Raw genomic sequence first — 17,439 nt, 5'->3', positions numbered from 1 at the left:
CATGGAGACACAGCATTTCTATGTAGCTTTTCCAGGCTGAATTTTTTCTATCAGTTTTCACTCTCTAGTATTTATAGCGCGATAGTACGGATAAAAAAAACTGGTCGTACAATATTTTTTTAACGCAGATTTACAAAAAATGGAGTTCAGTCTTACTGAAAAACATTTTTGCCCACATGTTTTAGTGTGCGATAATTCAATGCCATGTCGGACGACAATGCACTTATTTTATCACAGATTTGGGAATCTGCCCCTTGCAGTGCTAGAAAGGATATACTCTTACTGCCTACTGAAATTCACCCTAAAGAATCAGATACAAAGCACCATAATGGCAGAAATTAACTAAATTAAACTGGATCTTACACAAATAGGCAACAAAGCTGCTGAACTTGAGGAAGCTAGAGATTCCCATGTTTATTTACTTGAACAAATGCACTAGAAAATGAACAAATCAAAAAAGCTTTTCTTCTGAATACAGATCAGAATGAAGATGTTGACTTTCGAGGTAGAAGACAAATCATAAGATTGAACGCAGTGTCAGAAGAATTGTTGGATTTTCCATTTACCCACTTACTCACCACTTTTCACTTGATTATTTCCCCTTAATAAACGTATATTATGGACACAAAGTAACTCTATGAATGCTAGTGGTTTAAACTCACAATTGGAGAACACTAGCCTTGTCTTATTTTAAAAGATTAATTGCTGATGTGTTTTTTTTCTCAGTAAACCCATTTTCCAAAGCAAAGGGACAATCAAATTGCTAGACAGAGATTATAATCAAACACATTTTTCCTCTTCAAGAACTAAGGAAACTGGTGTTGCAATTCCTTTTCATAGACATACCCCATTTCCATCTGAAGCTCACAAATGTGATATATTATTTATTAAGGGCACTAAATTGGGAATTTAATGCATCATTGTATTCCTCAATGCTCCTAACACCAATCAAATTGAGTTTTTTAAAGATATATTTTTGAAAGAAGGGTATTTGATTCTGGGGGGAGATCTTAACTCTTTGCTGAATTATTTCTCTCTTAGATACTTCTAGTTAAAATCTAACACAGTTTAAGAGACTTGCAAATACCCTGAAGAATTTAATAACTAAAATTCCTTTTTATATGAATGGAGAATCACGCTCTTCTTCCAGAGATTATACCTTTTTATATCATGCTCCCAAAGTACATTCTAGATCAGTGATTCCCAACCAGGGTTCCGTGGAACCCTGGGGCTCCTTGAAGAAGTCTCAGGGGTTCCTCCTATGGACCACAGACCCCTCCTCCCCCCCCCCCGGGGGTTGGGTTTTTGGTATGTATTTTGTAGGGTGGATTGAGAGAGAGTGGGGTAATTGACGGAAGGTAGGGGCAAGTGAGAGAAGAGAGAGGGGCAGGAGGGAGTGAGTGAGGAAAAGAGGGAGTAAGAGTGCGACGCAAGGGATAAATACATGCGAGGGGGGAGAGTTAGTGAGATGGATGGGAGAGAAAAACATGGGTAAAGGGTGGGAAATAGAGATGGCTCGTGAGGTGTGAAATGTTGTTACTGAGCCCTGTCGAACCTAATATGTGTCAGCCAGATAGGGGTTCTCCGAGATTTTTCGAAATACTTCAAGGGTTTCTCCAAACAAAAAAGGTTGGAAATCACTGTTCTAGATGGTAACATATATTTTTAAAAACTGAGACTTTTCTTAATATACCATATGACAATGTTTCTATAACATTTTCCTAAGATGTAATAAACAGTAAAAGTTCCTTAAAATTATTGTCTATTTCTTTATTTGTGATGTGTCTGTACGTGATTAGCTGACATCAATCTAAATAACTAGCTTTCATAAGTTTTCATAATATGTGTTTCCCAAAGAGCTCTTTGATTATCTTCAGAATACCTGCATCCTGCTGATATCTTTTGGGTGGGATATCTTCCCTTATTCCAGACCATTATAGATATAGTCTAGAAATATTACACTATTTTTTTTTCTATACCCTGTGAATCTTTGCATTGTGGATCTGCTGTGTTTTACCTATTAGATGTTTGTAAATATCTTGTGTTCAACGAGTTACATTTTTTCTAAGGGTTGTGTTAATAATTTTTATTAGTAGTGTTACAAGTTTTGATTATTTTTTACTTATTTTCACTATTTCTTACTACAGTATGTCTACACTTTAGTTTGGAGTACTTTAACACTTATTCCCATTTAGTTAAAGTGTGTGTTATATAGTTTATACATTTTTACTGTTGAGTGATATTTGCATTTATTTTTCTTGTAACTTATTTGTAGCTTTCATTGACTTTCATAGTTGCTGTACATAGTAACATAGCTACATAGTAGATGAGGTTGAAAAAAGATGTACGTCCATCAAGTTAAACCTATGCTAAATTTAGACAACAGATACTTTATCCTATATCTATACTTACTTTTTGATCCAGAGGAAAGAAAACAAAAAACCCCAGTGTTATTTCATCCAATGATATCTCATAAGGGGAAAATAAATTCCTTCCTGACTCCAAGAATTGGCAATCGGATTAATCCATGGATCAACATTCTTCCCATGTATACTTATTTGGTTTATCCCTGTATACAGTACCTTTCCTTTCTAAAAGATATCCAATATTTTTTTGAACAAATGTATTGTATCTGCCACCACAGACTCCATGGGTAATGAATTCCACATTTTAACTGCCCTTATTGTACAGAACCCTTTCCTTTGTTGCTGGTAAAATCTCCTTTCTTCCAACCTAAAGGAATGTCCCTAAGTCCTTTGTACTGCCCTGAACAAGTAGCCGTGTGCAATGAAACGCGTAGGATTATACATGTACAGTTGATCCCCCACCGTGGAAAGGTACCTCTAGGCAAATAGATTCATTCCTCGAGGTAAAGCGGGTCTTGATCACTATCACGAGCGGAGCTGATTCAGCTGATGGCCTTCACTGCCTGGCGGCTTGCCGTAGATCACACAGAGCAACTGTTTGCAATTGTGACTGTGGACTTTTACCTCCTCCACACTGAAGCTGTTTACTTCTCAAGCCAGTCACCAGATGGAAGTTCTATAATGACACTCTGAGAGCAGCTACTTACCTGCAGAGAACACGCTTCAAGGTTCTAACTGACTACCATCTGAGGGTGCCGTGTGTGAGACAGATCCTGCTGCCTTTGGCATTTGATGCCTGGTAACACATGTCATAGAACATGATATGACTGTTGAAAAGCAGGGGTCCCAGTACCGATCCAGAGGTACTCCACTCACGACTTTAGCCCAAACTGAAAAAGTTCCATTTATGTCTATCCTTCACCCAGTTTTCATTTCATGTGCATACATTATTACTGCGTCCAATTTGCTTTATTTTGTACATCAACCTCTTGTGTGGAACCGTATCAAAAGCTTTTGCAAAATCTAAGTAGACCACATTAACTGCATTACCCTTGTCAAAATTCCTACTTACCTCCTCAAAGAAACAAATAAGGTTAATTTGGCATGATCTATCCTTCACAGTAAGAAGTACAAGAGAGACTGCCCTTTTGCTGCTCCCAAACTCAAACCGCGGAGCAACTCAGACCTCCTGAACCTACAGGTGAGCTACAGTACCCAGTGAAACACCCATGTAGTGGCCAGATCTTCTGTGACAGGGGGGGAACAGGTGCTACATTTGGAGGCGCTGCAGAGATGAGCAACAGGGGTGGCAATGTATGGCTGAGAAACTCGCTGAAGGAGAAGTGAATGGGGGTACTCCCCGTATCCAGGCCAGAGCATTCCCAGTCGGTTGCTAGCGGGGTACCCCCGGATGGTACCCACTCATGACACAACCCTACCCGCTGCCGCATGAGAGGTGCCTGAACCGCACTGTATCAAGACCATCGTTTTACCTTGTCCGGGAAATTATGCATATCTGAGAGGTGACAACCACATTTTATCAGGGCCAGGTCCCTTCCACTTTAGAATGCGGAGAGGTGCCTGAACAACACCGTATCGTGCCAGGTGCCGCAGATGGTGTGCCTATAGGGGATGGACTTGAAATATAGCACCCCACATTGTAGAATCTGTTGGGTGCCTTTAGTGTGCTACGTTCCAGTGTTGACAGGTGCCTGAACACCACCATATCAGCCAAGGGAACGCTGCAGCACATGCCCAGGGTGCTGTGACTTGAAAGATAGAACCCACCGCGATGGGACTGCAGTGTGTGCTGCTACTATGAGCTAGATCCGCAAGTGGGATAGGGTGCTCAACTGGGGACCTGGTGTGAAATATAGTCACCCCATAATGGGACTATCCGCTTGCAGTTGGGGAGGAAGAAAGTGCCTGTGGAGCATGCCAGCCAGTGAGAGGGCTTGAAAAAACAGCACCCCCAAGATGGAGCTTGTCACAGGCACTAAAGGAGGAGAGTTCAGGGTCCTTGAGTAGCATCCTGGAGTCTGATCATGGTTCCCGCTGAATAACACATGGTTGCAAGATACAAGCTCACCATTTCAAAATATCTGGGATTGGTGCAAAAATCCAGAGCCGCACCCCTCTATTCCAAGTGGGATTCCTGATTTCACCAGGGGGAGGAGTCAAAGAGCCAAAGGCTCAGTATGGCGTGTAACCAGATGCAAAGCCACCCAAGCCTAGATGAACGTGTTGCTCAGTGGCAGAAGGTTTACCATTGAATTATCTCTGGCTCTACTACTATGGATAAGTTTCCGTTCCAGCGATATGCGCTGTCTGGAGGCATTCTAATGATAAGGGACAGAGAGGAGAAATTCCTGCACTATATGTGCCTGATTTGCGGTTGCCCGGGAGGTGAGATAGGAGACGACGCCCGTTGCCTATGGTGCGATGTGGCCTATTTGCAACAGTGGCTGCCGGCCTGTGACTGGCCAATATCGGCCTTATCCATGGCGGAGGTTCGGAGTCAGGAACAACTGATCCGTAAGCTCCAGTGAGTGGCGGAGACTTCCTCTGCGGACGCTGAGAGGGACTACCTGACAATACTGTCCGATATCTTCAACTCTGGCCACGACGCTTCCCGCATTGCCTTGTGCAGGAAATACTATAACCCCAGCCCGGAGACAGGAGCAGAGTCCATGGATGCTCACCATTTACAAGAGAGTGTCGATGCCAGCCCGGCAGAGCCTTGAGAACCCAAGGATGACTTACCTGTTTCCACGCCAACCGGCATGAGAGGTTCTGAGACCTTCTTGTTTACCTTGGAGTGGTCATTGCCATGTTTTGACTAGCTGAGAGAGCCCTGCTTTACACTCTCCACCCTACATCCCATCACCAACCTTCCCAGATGGGACACAGATGGAGATCCCAGTGTCCAGGCGGACGATCGGCAATGGTGCGTCCATCATCGAGGTACCGGACGGTGCCTCCAACACTCCCAATATAACGGCCATCTCCACAAATCCAGTGGCCAATGAGTTCCCAGCCGTAGTCGTCAAGAATGTTGATCCGGCATGATCAGCGAGCCATGAGAATGCTCACCATTTTCAACAGCAGCACCGGGAGATGCAGCAAGCCCGAGCCTGCATGGAAGCATATGTGGCTGCTGCTGAGGATCGTGTGGATGAATATCTACAATGCGAGTGAGCCCGTCAGCATATTTCACCTCCGCAGACTGAGGCAGGGGCGTCCCCGATCACCCGGCTGGTACTATTTTTGTTTCTGCTCCTCCAGCTCCGCCAGCACTGCTGGTGGGGGCTATTCTTGCTGATGACCTTGTTCATTAGGATCTTCTGAGTGACCCTCCTGCTCTGGTGACTGCCAACCCAATCCCCTACTGTCCATTCTACCATCCCGGCCACCTGCCCACAGACCCCTGCTTTAGATAGCATATATCGTCCCATGTCCCTTCAGCCACGATCACCTACCATTACTGTAGCACTAGAACGTACTGCTAGAAAAATGTATGATATATATGTATCTGATGATGCCAATGATGTGTACAGGTGGTGGGATCCTATGTTCAGGGGTTATGTACCGCATTTAAACAGGACACAATTTGTTCTGGAAAGGGACGGTCAGGTAGGTCATTGGTGGGAGAATGGCAAGTTTAAACCAGAGCAGGAGGCAGAGATAATGAGGAAACTTAACCAATGTATAGATCAGGGACTGCTTGCACAACCAGAGAAGGGATTTCTATGTTTCCTCTTTGGGTCTACTCTGGGTATTGCTGGGCAAGGCGTGTGGGCAGAATCTCATGAAAGGTAGCCATGTAGAGCGAGTTCTAGTACAACGGTTTGTGCGTTTCTATGGGTATGATTATCCGTATCTCCCGGTAGAGCTCATGAGAGTCACCGAGGCTCATATGTATGAGTGGGCAAGGGAGGCAGTGATTGAGTATATGCCTCCTAAATATAATACCACAGCTGTATTTGGGGTAGGCCACGCTGAACATCTGGCTAAGGTCTGGCAGGTAGGACGCAATATTCATCTGGACTGGGTAGAGTATGTTAGGGAGTATGGCATCGTGAGTATGGCAAGAAGAAGTGCTACTCCATAACAGTGCTCGATTAGGATAGTAAGCTTGTGCGGACGCCAGACCCTGATCACTACTATTGATACTGCAGGGACGGTACTGCAAATTGTAAAGGGAGATACAACAGGGACAGAAAAGAAGCATACAGCATGGCACCAAATGCAAGGTTATGAAATCATGGGAGTGGCGGAGAAAACACAAGACAGGTGCCAAAAAGAGATACTGAGCAGCGTTTCACCACACAATCTATACAAGAGGCTGGCAGGTGTCCCCGGGTAGTCCCAACGGCTGTCCATGGGCACTTGGCTTGTCCCCACGGGTGTCCATGGGCTCTTGGCTGGTCCCCACAGGTGTCCTTGGGCCCTCGACTGGTCTCCGTGGGTGTTCGGGGGTCCCCACTGGTCTGCGGTACCAATCGTGTGCCCAAAAAAACATGACAGCCATACTTTTAAATAAATACATATTTTTCAGGTGTAAAATAAATGATATTTTTTGTACTATTAGAGTAACAATTTAACGACCCCTTCTGCTATAAATTTAGTGTGAGGTTGTTAATTGTACGCTATAAGGGGGTTGAGCTGTACTAGCAAGGTAGGAGAAAAAAGAAGGAGCACACAAAATATGGTGGTATCAAAAGATTACCAAATGTATTAATGCATCAGAGCGTAATGTAGTAACGTTTCAGGACAGAATTCCCTTCCTCAGACCAAACACCTCCTGTTGTTTGGTCTGAGGAAGGGACATCTGTCCTGAAACATTACTACATTACGCTCTGATGCATTAATACATTTGGTAATCTTTTGATACCACCATATTTTGTGTGCTCCTTCTTTTTTCCCCTACCCTACCTTTATAGTCTTACTTATATATAAATCTCGCTAGGGTGCTGTAGAACATAAGAATTCCATCTAGCCCCAGGTATAATGTACGTAAAGCAAAAAGAAAATGTTCCAGAATACCAGTAAATGCACTTAAATAAGCAGGTTTATTGCTGTTGCCATAGCTTCATGTGAAAAACAAGGAATAGCCAATAGAAAAAATAAAGCCGTTTTTCCAGGTAAATCATCTTATTTACAATAAACATAAAGATAATACAGTAGTTCACAGTAGTCCTTACCCACGGATAAAGCTCTCGCTTTCTTTGTAATATTGATTCAGAGATGTTGATAGAAGCCCTCCATTGTGTCCATAATGTTTCAGATCTGCCTGACCCTTCTCCGGATGGATGGCGCTATGGACTGCTTCCATCATAATCTCTGAACCAACAGTACTAGGCTCACCTGTATTATGATAGGATGTATGCTGGCAGCCTAGTGTGAAATTAAACAGAGGGTGCTTTAGAGCCTACTCTAGTGTTAAGAAACATTGACAGACAAACAGGAGACACAGAAATGAGTTCCAAAATGAAATCAGACATCTTCCTTTGTTATGTTACTACATTGAAGAAAAGACTAATACGGCTATCCAGTCTTCATTCTACAGTAGGTATTAATACTGTACAATTAACTTTATTCATAACTCTCTTAAATATCAAATTTAAAGATAAAGAAAAAAAAACTGGTATGACGAGAATCTGAAGAGCTGAAATGGAAGCTGTAGAAACCTTGTATCACACAGTACATCTATATAAAATACAGCTGTGTTGCTGGGGAAGCAGAGATAAACTCAGGATGTACATTAGGCAAAGTAAGCTCTATAGTTATCAGAAAGCAGCAGGAAGCAGAGAGTTCAGTATATACCCTGCTGAGAACTCTGATGTATGATGCTGACTGATTCTGTTGCCTAAGCCTCACAAGGGGGAGAAAGGTGATTTTATAGTTGTACACTAATACAGTGTACAAAAAATAAAAATACCACTTTTGAGCACATGCACGTGTCTCAGACATGTCTGCAACCATGTCACATTAATACAGTAAGACTTAGATTGAATGTATTGCTTATATTTATTAAAATAACTAGACATTATAATAAAACTCAAAAATACTATAACCATTGGAAGTATGGTGTTGAAACCGTAATTAGTTTCATCTCTGTCTGAACCATGAACAAGCTGCATTGTGATCAGCTGACCTGTGCTCAGCATTCTAAATTAAAAAACAAGCACAATGCAGTAAACATCCTTTCTACATTCAAGTGCATAAATGATACATTATGTAGCTTTGGGGAATACTGTAACGTAATTCTAAATAGATTAACGTGATTTCATCTAATACATCAGTAATATTTCATATTTTGTATGCATTGGTTTAATTTGTTATAGTATTGTTGTTCCATAGTGTCAACCCTATCATTGTACAGTATCCTTCACTGGGCATAACATTGGCCATAGGACTCCTTACTCTCCCCTTTAAAGTGAGTTAATCTTTTGAACACCACACTGATTGAGGTGGCATATTTCCTCAACGTGTGTATATTGTGAATGATTCAATTTTTGTTCTTAAAACCTTTTGGAATTATGCTGAATTTCGAAGAGTTTTACACAATAACAGTGTTTATTAAACTGATTTGCTCATTCTATGCGGGTTACATCTATAGTAGCCCAGTTGCAGCTACCATGTAATCTGTATGGCAACCAATGACAGACTTAAAACTGCTTACCTGGAAGCTAAGTAATAATATATTTTTCTGATGTACATAGAATGTTCCAGGCACAAAACTCTCTCATTTACAGCTTACCATATAATGTTAGTGCTTGTGGCAGAGGAAGTTGCATTGCCCAAGTTTTCAAGGAGCTGATAATTGCCTTTGAGCAAAGTTTCATCTATTAAAAAGAATTGATGCCACCCCAAGATCAAAGATGGAGATATATCAATTGAAAGACATTTGTACTTTTGCACAACTACTTCATTCGTGCTCTCAATTGAACAATATGTAGTAGTCATTTAAATATACTTTGCATATCCTATTAGCATATATCCCAGGAATAATGGAGCTCTGTAGATAGGCATTGTTAGAGGGAAATCCTATTTGTCATATCATTAGCACTAGCATCCGTTATGCACAGCCCATTACGGCTGAAAACAGCACTTAGCACTGCATTAGTGAGCTGTGATACCCGGCAGCACTTAATGATACGTTCACTTAAGCCAATAATGGAGCTACAGTATGTGGATCTATGCCATAGTTTACTAAGCTCATCTCCACATACTATAAACCTTCTATTTATTATTCAATTGGGTTATACTACAGAGAGAATCAAACTTGTTTTTATGTGTTTACTAGAGTTCAGTTTGTTAAATTTTAAGTGCAACTGAAGTTAAAGTAGCCAACTAAATGGGACAGGAACTAGAACTAAAGAAAATGGAAGTATCCATACTGTTGCTAAAAAGTAAATAACGTGAATGCAGTTTTACTACCAGATTTTATTTTGAAATGATAAAAAAAAAAAATGAATACCTCTGTATATTAAAAGTGACATATACAGTAGTATCCCATTTAAAGGATAATGTTCTTTAAATTGGAATCCTGAATAGGACAATGATTATGGTATCAGAATTCTATAGCGCTACTAGGCAGGGAGAGAGCTCATGCGCGATAACGTCACACACTCCTACTCGGCCGGGCGATTTGTGGCCGGCTAGGTGCGCGCGCAGGGGAGCGTGTTGGGGAGCGTGGCCAAGACGTTACGGAGCTGGTTCACCCTCATTGGGTGACCGCTCACGTGACGCGCGAGCGGCAGATTCAGATTTGCATGCTCCGGCAAGCAGCAAAGCGTCGAGCATGCGCACAAGCGCTCACTCACGCTGGCCACACACATTGCAGCAATGGGTTTCAGCGCCACCCTGGTCGAGGCCTTAGAAAGAAAAGCAGCAGTGTAAACCAAAATTTGATTATGAACAGCCTGTCTCAATGACTGGAAAAAAAAGCAAAGCAGTAAAAGATCAGTGAAATGATTATCACAAAGAATACATTGTGCCGGATATATCAAACTTCTTTAAAGTGAGTTAATATCACATCCGGTAAAAAATAAAAAATAAAATTACGATCGCTATTACTGCATATATGAAGTTGGTATACATCAACAGATATAGGTCCAGGTAGGGGTTCCGGTATCTCAATGCCCCACTCACCCTGGGGCATCTACCCCTTCACCCACCCCCTCTGCTCCAATAATCATTAAAATACAATACAAACACCAATATACTTATTGATTGATTCCCTCAATGGGAGCACTGATTAACCTGTTAATGCCCTGAACTTATTAGGGACTTATATAGCAGGGGGAAAGACAGGTAGAATAGACTTACCATGTTACATATATTAGGAGTCATTTCTTGTTGGGGTTATTTTGGAGTGCTATCCATTACATGATGATTTGTGCTACATACATTCTGATATATAGGGCTAGTTATCCTGGCTAATTATGCCTTTAACATCAGAGCTCTCTCAATTTCAGTGACATCATGCTTATGTTGTATTAAATTAACTATCTCTCAAATTTCAGCGACATGATTCTCATGTTCTATTGAACCAATTGTTTCTAATTTTTTTGTTTTTTACAACTTCTTTATGTGATTAGCAATACACTCTACACTCAATTGAAATCTCTGTTTTTAAATAATTTTTGGAGAGCTGGGATTGTCTCTTTTGTAAAGCACAGTATAAATAAATATATACATACTGTAGGCTCATGAGGCTTAATATGTTCATACATGTTAATTAACTAATGACTAAAGCTTTATCTGAGAGACCTTATCTACAGTAAAAAGGCAGCCTGGAGCAGAGTTAATGAACTTGGATTCCTGGAATACCAACATACAGGGAACACGTTAACTCCCCACCCCCCCCTCCCCAAATGTATAGCAAAAAATCCTGCACATACAATAGCTATCAGGGAATGAGGCAACACGTCTGAGAGTTTGCATTAAATAGACAGACTTTTAATTATGTGCATAGTATGCAGGTTTCTTTTCTGCTTATTTTTCTTTGTTTTGTTTTTGTTTTTCATTTTTATTCTACCTGCCATCAATTGTGTTACGCCACTTTGGAATCCGTGTAATGTGTGACATTTACTTATTGAACTTGAGAATTGATGAACAGAACAACTGATGTCATTAATATTTTAGTATGTCATAGGAATACTGTCACTTCATTATTTTTCAACATTACTCTTCAATTCCTCTTTCCCATTTTAATCATCAGCCTGCCAGGGCGGCTATGACCTATGGTGTCATCATGTGATTGAGTATGTTTCTTTCTCTTTGATTTAGAGGAGAGAAGTACATAACTAATAGGATGATAGTTATTGAAATGACTGTATAGTGGGCTCATTTTGTATTTTTCCTACGGCTGAAAGAGATCTGTTTTCTCAGATCAAAAGACTATTAGGATGTGTAGAAGTCCAGTCATTTTAAAAGTCATGGGAATGCACAGATATCTTTTCCTTTCTAATCTGCAAATCAATTCTCCATTAGTTTCCGGCAGATTAAATGAATAAGGAATCTCAGCTAAATAATGACAGTATTGGCAATTACAATGTCTTTAAAAGTGTTACAGATTGTGTCGTTGCTTCCATTAGCATTAGCCACAGGGAGAAAACTTGATTCAAGCAATAAAAGTTCCACCGGATTTTTATTTTTTTTCTTCAAGTTGACGACAATTAGTGCCACTTGGAGTAGGAGTAAATTAATACCAAGATTTATTGGTGTCATGTTAATCATTTGCCTCTGGCATGTAGGAGTACTCTTTCCAACACATTCTATAGCAGGGATAGGCAACTGCAGTCCTCGAGCCACCAACAGGTCAGGTTTTCAGGATATCCCTGCTTCAGGACAGGTGACTCGGTAGTTGACTGAGGGGAATCCTGAAGACCTGACCTGTTGCCCACCACTGTTTAATAGTCTATAGATTTGGGAGGGCTTAATGATGTGAGACTTATCAGTCTTATTATGGCAAACATGCAGCACTCCTCACTTCAGACCAAATGTGAGTGGAAGCAATAGGTCCTCAGTTTAAATACAAACAAGACACACATTTCGTGATATTTTACAAGGTGAATTAGTTAAAAATCGTGCATAAAAGTAAAAGTGGATATATTGTGCAGGGATATCCTGCAATATACAATGTGACACAATAGCAATATAAGTGCACAGTGACTTTGTGAACACCAAACTGAATTAACAAAAAAATGAATGGATACTGATTGCTGCTCAAACCCTTTTAAGAATTGTTCCACCAATTCTTCCCATATTCTTCTACGTCCAAGTCATAGGACCGCAAATTGAGTAACCGAAAAGTGCAAGAGTTGAGCAGTGCATACAGAATACAGTGCAACATGTTTTTAAATGGAAAATATATTGTGGTCTGCTGGTAAGAATGGCACTCACACATTTACCAATCTTTAAAAAAACTCCAACACTGTTGAAGATGACTGCAGTAATAGTCTGGGAATTAGGGGGACCCTTCCAAGGGAGAGTGGAGAAGAAAGACAGACAATAGTGCAGATGGTAAAATAAATCTATATACAATTCTAACTCTTAAAAGTGAACACTCACAATATGTTACAGTAGTTCTTTAAAGCATGTAAAACAATGAAGCGCTCATTCAGATGTAAAGTCTCACTCGGTCTCATTCTCACTACTACTATAGGCGTGTCCACAGTTTTGGAGTTACTTTAATGATTGGGAAATATGTGAGTACCATTCTTACCAACTGAACACAGGATCTTTTCCATCTACAAACATACAGTATTGCAATATATTCTGTTTAATTTCTTGTACTTGCCAACTTTCTCCTTCTCTTCATCCTCACCAACATTGCAGAAAGAGCCAATTTCAAACCATTAAAGGTAATTGAGGGGTTACTGGTGTTTTAACGGTTGTGCATCTGCCCTTTCTTCAATGATGGTGAGGAGGAGGATGGCCTTCATCATGGCAGGGGGTAAGTAAAACATTTATTAATGTACTGCACCGACACACTTTATTCGAGCAAATACCCAGTATGTACCTGGCAGATACCTGGAATGCGCCGCTCCTCACCTCTGACAAGCCCCGTTGCATTTGCCTTCCCAGCCTGGGTTCATGCCTGGCTGATGGGCGGCTGATCTATTAAATGATAATGATAAGGATTTAATAGGCTGCAATGCTTCGCGTGTCTACCAGATGGCATAAATTCATGAATTGTAATGCAGTATATATATATATATATATATATATATATATATATATATATATATATATATATATATATATATATAAAGTGCAGTATTGCAGCCAGCGGGAATAAAATGCTTCAATCCCTGCCTGGAAAATAACTCAATGCACTCGGGCAGAAAACAGTCACAAACCTCAATACACCCGGGTATACCCGAATTCATGGGACTAGCCGAGCTCAAATAAAGTGTGTCGCCAGTGTAATCAGTATTTTATTGCACTGTACTGTATATTTGAATAGGCAAAAGCATTATTAGCCACATTTGGCATTCCTGTGTGGTGAGGTTTTGTTGTGGATAGAAGAGGCAGTAAGGTCCCGCACTAGGCAGGAGGTATATTGCAAAACAGGAACGGGTTTATTACTACACTCTGCAGTAACAGTTACTCAGCAGTCTTCTGCCAGATACAGTCTGTCAGTATCCACTGGATGATGGTCCCAGGACCGCCACTACAGGCCAAGGGCACACGCAGATGTCCTAGCTCTTCTCCACCTCCCTAGCAGAGGCAGATGTGTGGTCAACACTCACTCTCCCCTGGAGGGAAGAGCACATGGGAAGTCCCCAATCTCAGTCTCCTAGTTGTGGGACCTGAAGATGGGCGGTGTCTGCTCTTAAGTACAGCCAGGAGAGGCACCCGGTCTGTCCCAGGATTAAGCAATCACAAACCTGTTGTGCCCGCCTCCTCTCTGACATTCAGGGGCAGTACCAGTGAAGGGGAAAACCCCATGATGACTTCTGGCAGGCCTGCTATACTAGGGCTTACTGCCAGGAGAAGGGCAGATTAGTTGTCAGGGGTGACGCTGCTACACATAGGATTGAAGCAGGGGGTCTCCAGAGCTGAACCGCATAAATTTCAGGTCCAGTGATCCCCTGTTCCTGAAGTACAGGCCCCAGTATGGGGTGCCGATATCTCCTGTATGTTTATATGTCTCGGTCACCATTTAAACTTGCTGGTGATACCGGTACCGGCCTGTAGATTGGGAAGCAGGGTGTTCCCGGACCTGAAATGAATGCATTTCAGCTCTGGAGACCCCTTGCTTCAATCCTATGTAATAAAAATAAAATTGAAACAGTGCAATCTCGTGTAAGAGCTGTGCTGAGAGAGGGACCGCTTCCTTCTGCTCTCCCTATGCAGCTCTTCCAGACTGGTGATAGCCCGGAGGATTAACGCAGCAGGAGTCCCATATAGAATCAGGGACCCCCTGTAACGTACGTGCTTGCCACAAACTGGTACCGGACCGCGGGGCTGAGGTGGGGATATAAAAAACACCGACCTTAGGCCACAGAGTTAGGTTCGGAGTGCGGATTCCATAATCAGACATAGCCAAGTCAGGATTGGAGAAGGTAGGGTTAACGTTATCCAGGCAGGGGTCAAGGCAGGCGGCACAGGAGTGGTGGCCGAGGAAACAAGTGGAGGTCATCAACAGGAAATCTTGGGTGAAGGTACTTCAGCACAGGAGGCTAGAACCTTGAGAGAAGCCACTGCAGCGGAGATGCTTCAGCGAAGGTGCTGCAGTGCGTCAGGAAAAGACCAGGAGTGAACTCCACTTGGAGGAAGCAGGAACCAGAGGTGCAGACACGCCACAGGAAATGCTAGGGAAACCAGCGTATACGCATCCGCGCGGCGAAGGCGAAGTCTGCCAGGAACAAGGAAGCAGCGCCGAGGCTACTATGCACAAAGCCCTAGGCAGCAGGGGACAGAGCGCAGGATACAAGGCACAAGGAGCCCAGCAGGCCAAACAGGAAGTCTGTGACAAGCACAGTTAATTGCAACTAGGATTGCAAAGTCTATGCAACTTCCTGAGGGCGGGGTAGGCACTAAATAGCACAGGAGGCCAATCAGGCCAGAGCTGCACAGAAGGCAGGTGATTGCAGAAGCAGGGAATAGATTGTCTGGAACCTGCAAAGCTCCGTATGGAAGGGCTCCAGCCAAAGCCAGGAGTGGATTCCTGACACCCCCGCCTTGTTAATCCTGATGGGAAATTTCCCCCAGCTCTGCACTGGGCTGTGATCAGACTGCACTGGTGCCACAGTTCACCTGCTCCAAGTGAAGGGCAGGGTGGAGATAAAGCATGCTACATCTGTAAATATACACATGCATACTGTATAAATATACACATATACACATGGATGGAGGCAAAAAAAATTAATATATATAATTTCGCCTCCATCCATGTGCATATATGTATACATGTATATTTCCTCTCACTCTCTCTCTCGCGATATTATTGATATATATATATATATATCCACTCACTTAGTGTGTTTGTTTGTGTGTCTTACACAGGGAGTGAGGGTGATATTATTACAGTATCCACAAGGAATGAGGGTGAAATTATGGATATACATTATCCACAAGGAGTGAGGGGCATAATATGGATATACAGTATCCACAAAGAGTGAGGGGGATATTATGGATGTACAGTAGTGCATCCATAGTTGATGTTTGAACAAGACTTCCAGTACAACCCCTTTATTTTCAGTTGCTCATACAGTAACTCTCTCAAATTCACCAATCCATCTTTTTATATTTCAGGTCACATTTGTGAATTTTTGTGGAAAATTTTAGCACAATTGGTTGTATCTTTTTGATACAATTTTACAACATGTCATTGCTTTAATTACACCTTTTCTATAGATTTACTCCAGCAAAACAGAATTCAGCATTCTCGTTGTTGCACATACAGTGAAAACAAAACGTTTATTTTGAAAATAATTACTACCATACAAAATTAGTACGAATGGCAATGATGATGGTTCAAATAGATTAAGATATTCTTAAGAATCGTTGCACATAGTAGATTTCTTTCTGCTGTATTCTCTCCAGATATTAACAAGTCTTTCTCCTCTTCATGGTATTATCATTCACCAGCCTGATCTCCCCAAGCCTTCCCTCCTAGCTTCACTGCCTCACTGCTGACTTTTTATCCAAAAAGACCCACCCAGTTAGCCATCTTAACCTTTAAATGTTATATCCTAACATGGTTTTAATGTACAGTACTGATGTCATGTGAACTTCTTTTGAACATATAAGGAGCATAAAGCTTCCTGGAGTGAAATGGTTATTTCAGCATATCCTGATTGGTTAAATGAAACTTGTCTATCACAGCAGTTATCCCAGTTAGGATCTGCAGTTGTTAAGCAACTTGAGACCATAGAATGACCTCTAAAACTAGTAGCCAACAAAAGAAATAACAAAATAAATAATTAAGGAAATAAAAACAAAAAATAAATTGGCTGTCACTGTATTGATCTGTACCCTAAATAGGTTACATTAGTTCAAAAGTATGTGCTGGCATCCCTAAAAGTGATGTCACATCCTTTTGAACTAATGTAACCTATCACAGAGTGCAACAACTAATGGGATTGTCTTCAATCCCATTTGCTGTAATACCATGTGATAGTGCAATATGGTTTGAAGGATATGACATACCTCCCATGGAGAAGACATCACATCCTTAACAAAACAAAAAAAGGAGGCAGGCACATGATACAGCGTCCAATAAGATTGGAGCTGTGCTACCTGACCTGAAAATGTGACGTCACAGGCCCTACAGTATATAAGGGACGCCTTATTTAACAGGAAGAAGACGACGAGTGAACATCATGTTCTGGATTTACCATTCATCTGAATGACAGATGAAGATAGAAGATTAAAGAAAAGAAAGAAATAATGACAGATGAAGAAAGAAGACGGTGATAGAAGATAAAAGAAAGAATAATTTTATTACCTATCTTCAAGGTGGATGGCGGTGGATTGACTTTGATGACATCAAAGTACTAGAGCTTGCATAATCGCCAGGATTCGGAGGTTCAATGCTGCTAAAGGTAAGAAA

The sequence above is a fragment of the Ascaphus truei genome, chromosome 1 (genome assembly GCF_040206685.1).
Source record: "Ascaphus truei isolate aAscTru1 chromosome 1, aAscTru1.hap1, whole genome shotgun sequence".
NCBI classification, from domain to species: Eukaryota; Metazoa; Chordata; class Amphibia; order Anura; family Ascaphidae; genus Ascaphus; species Ascaphus truei.
This window is presented reverse-complemented; position numbering follows the sequence as displayed.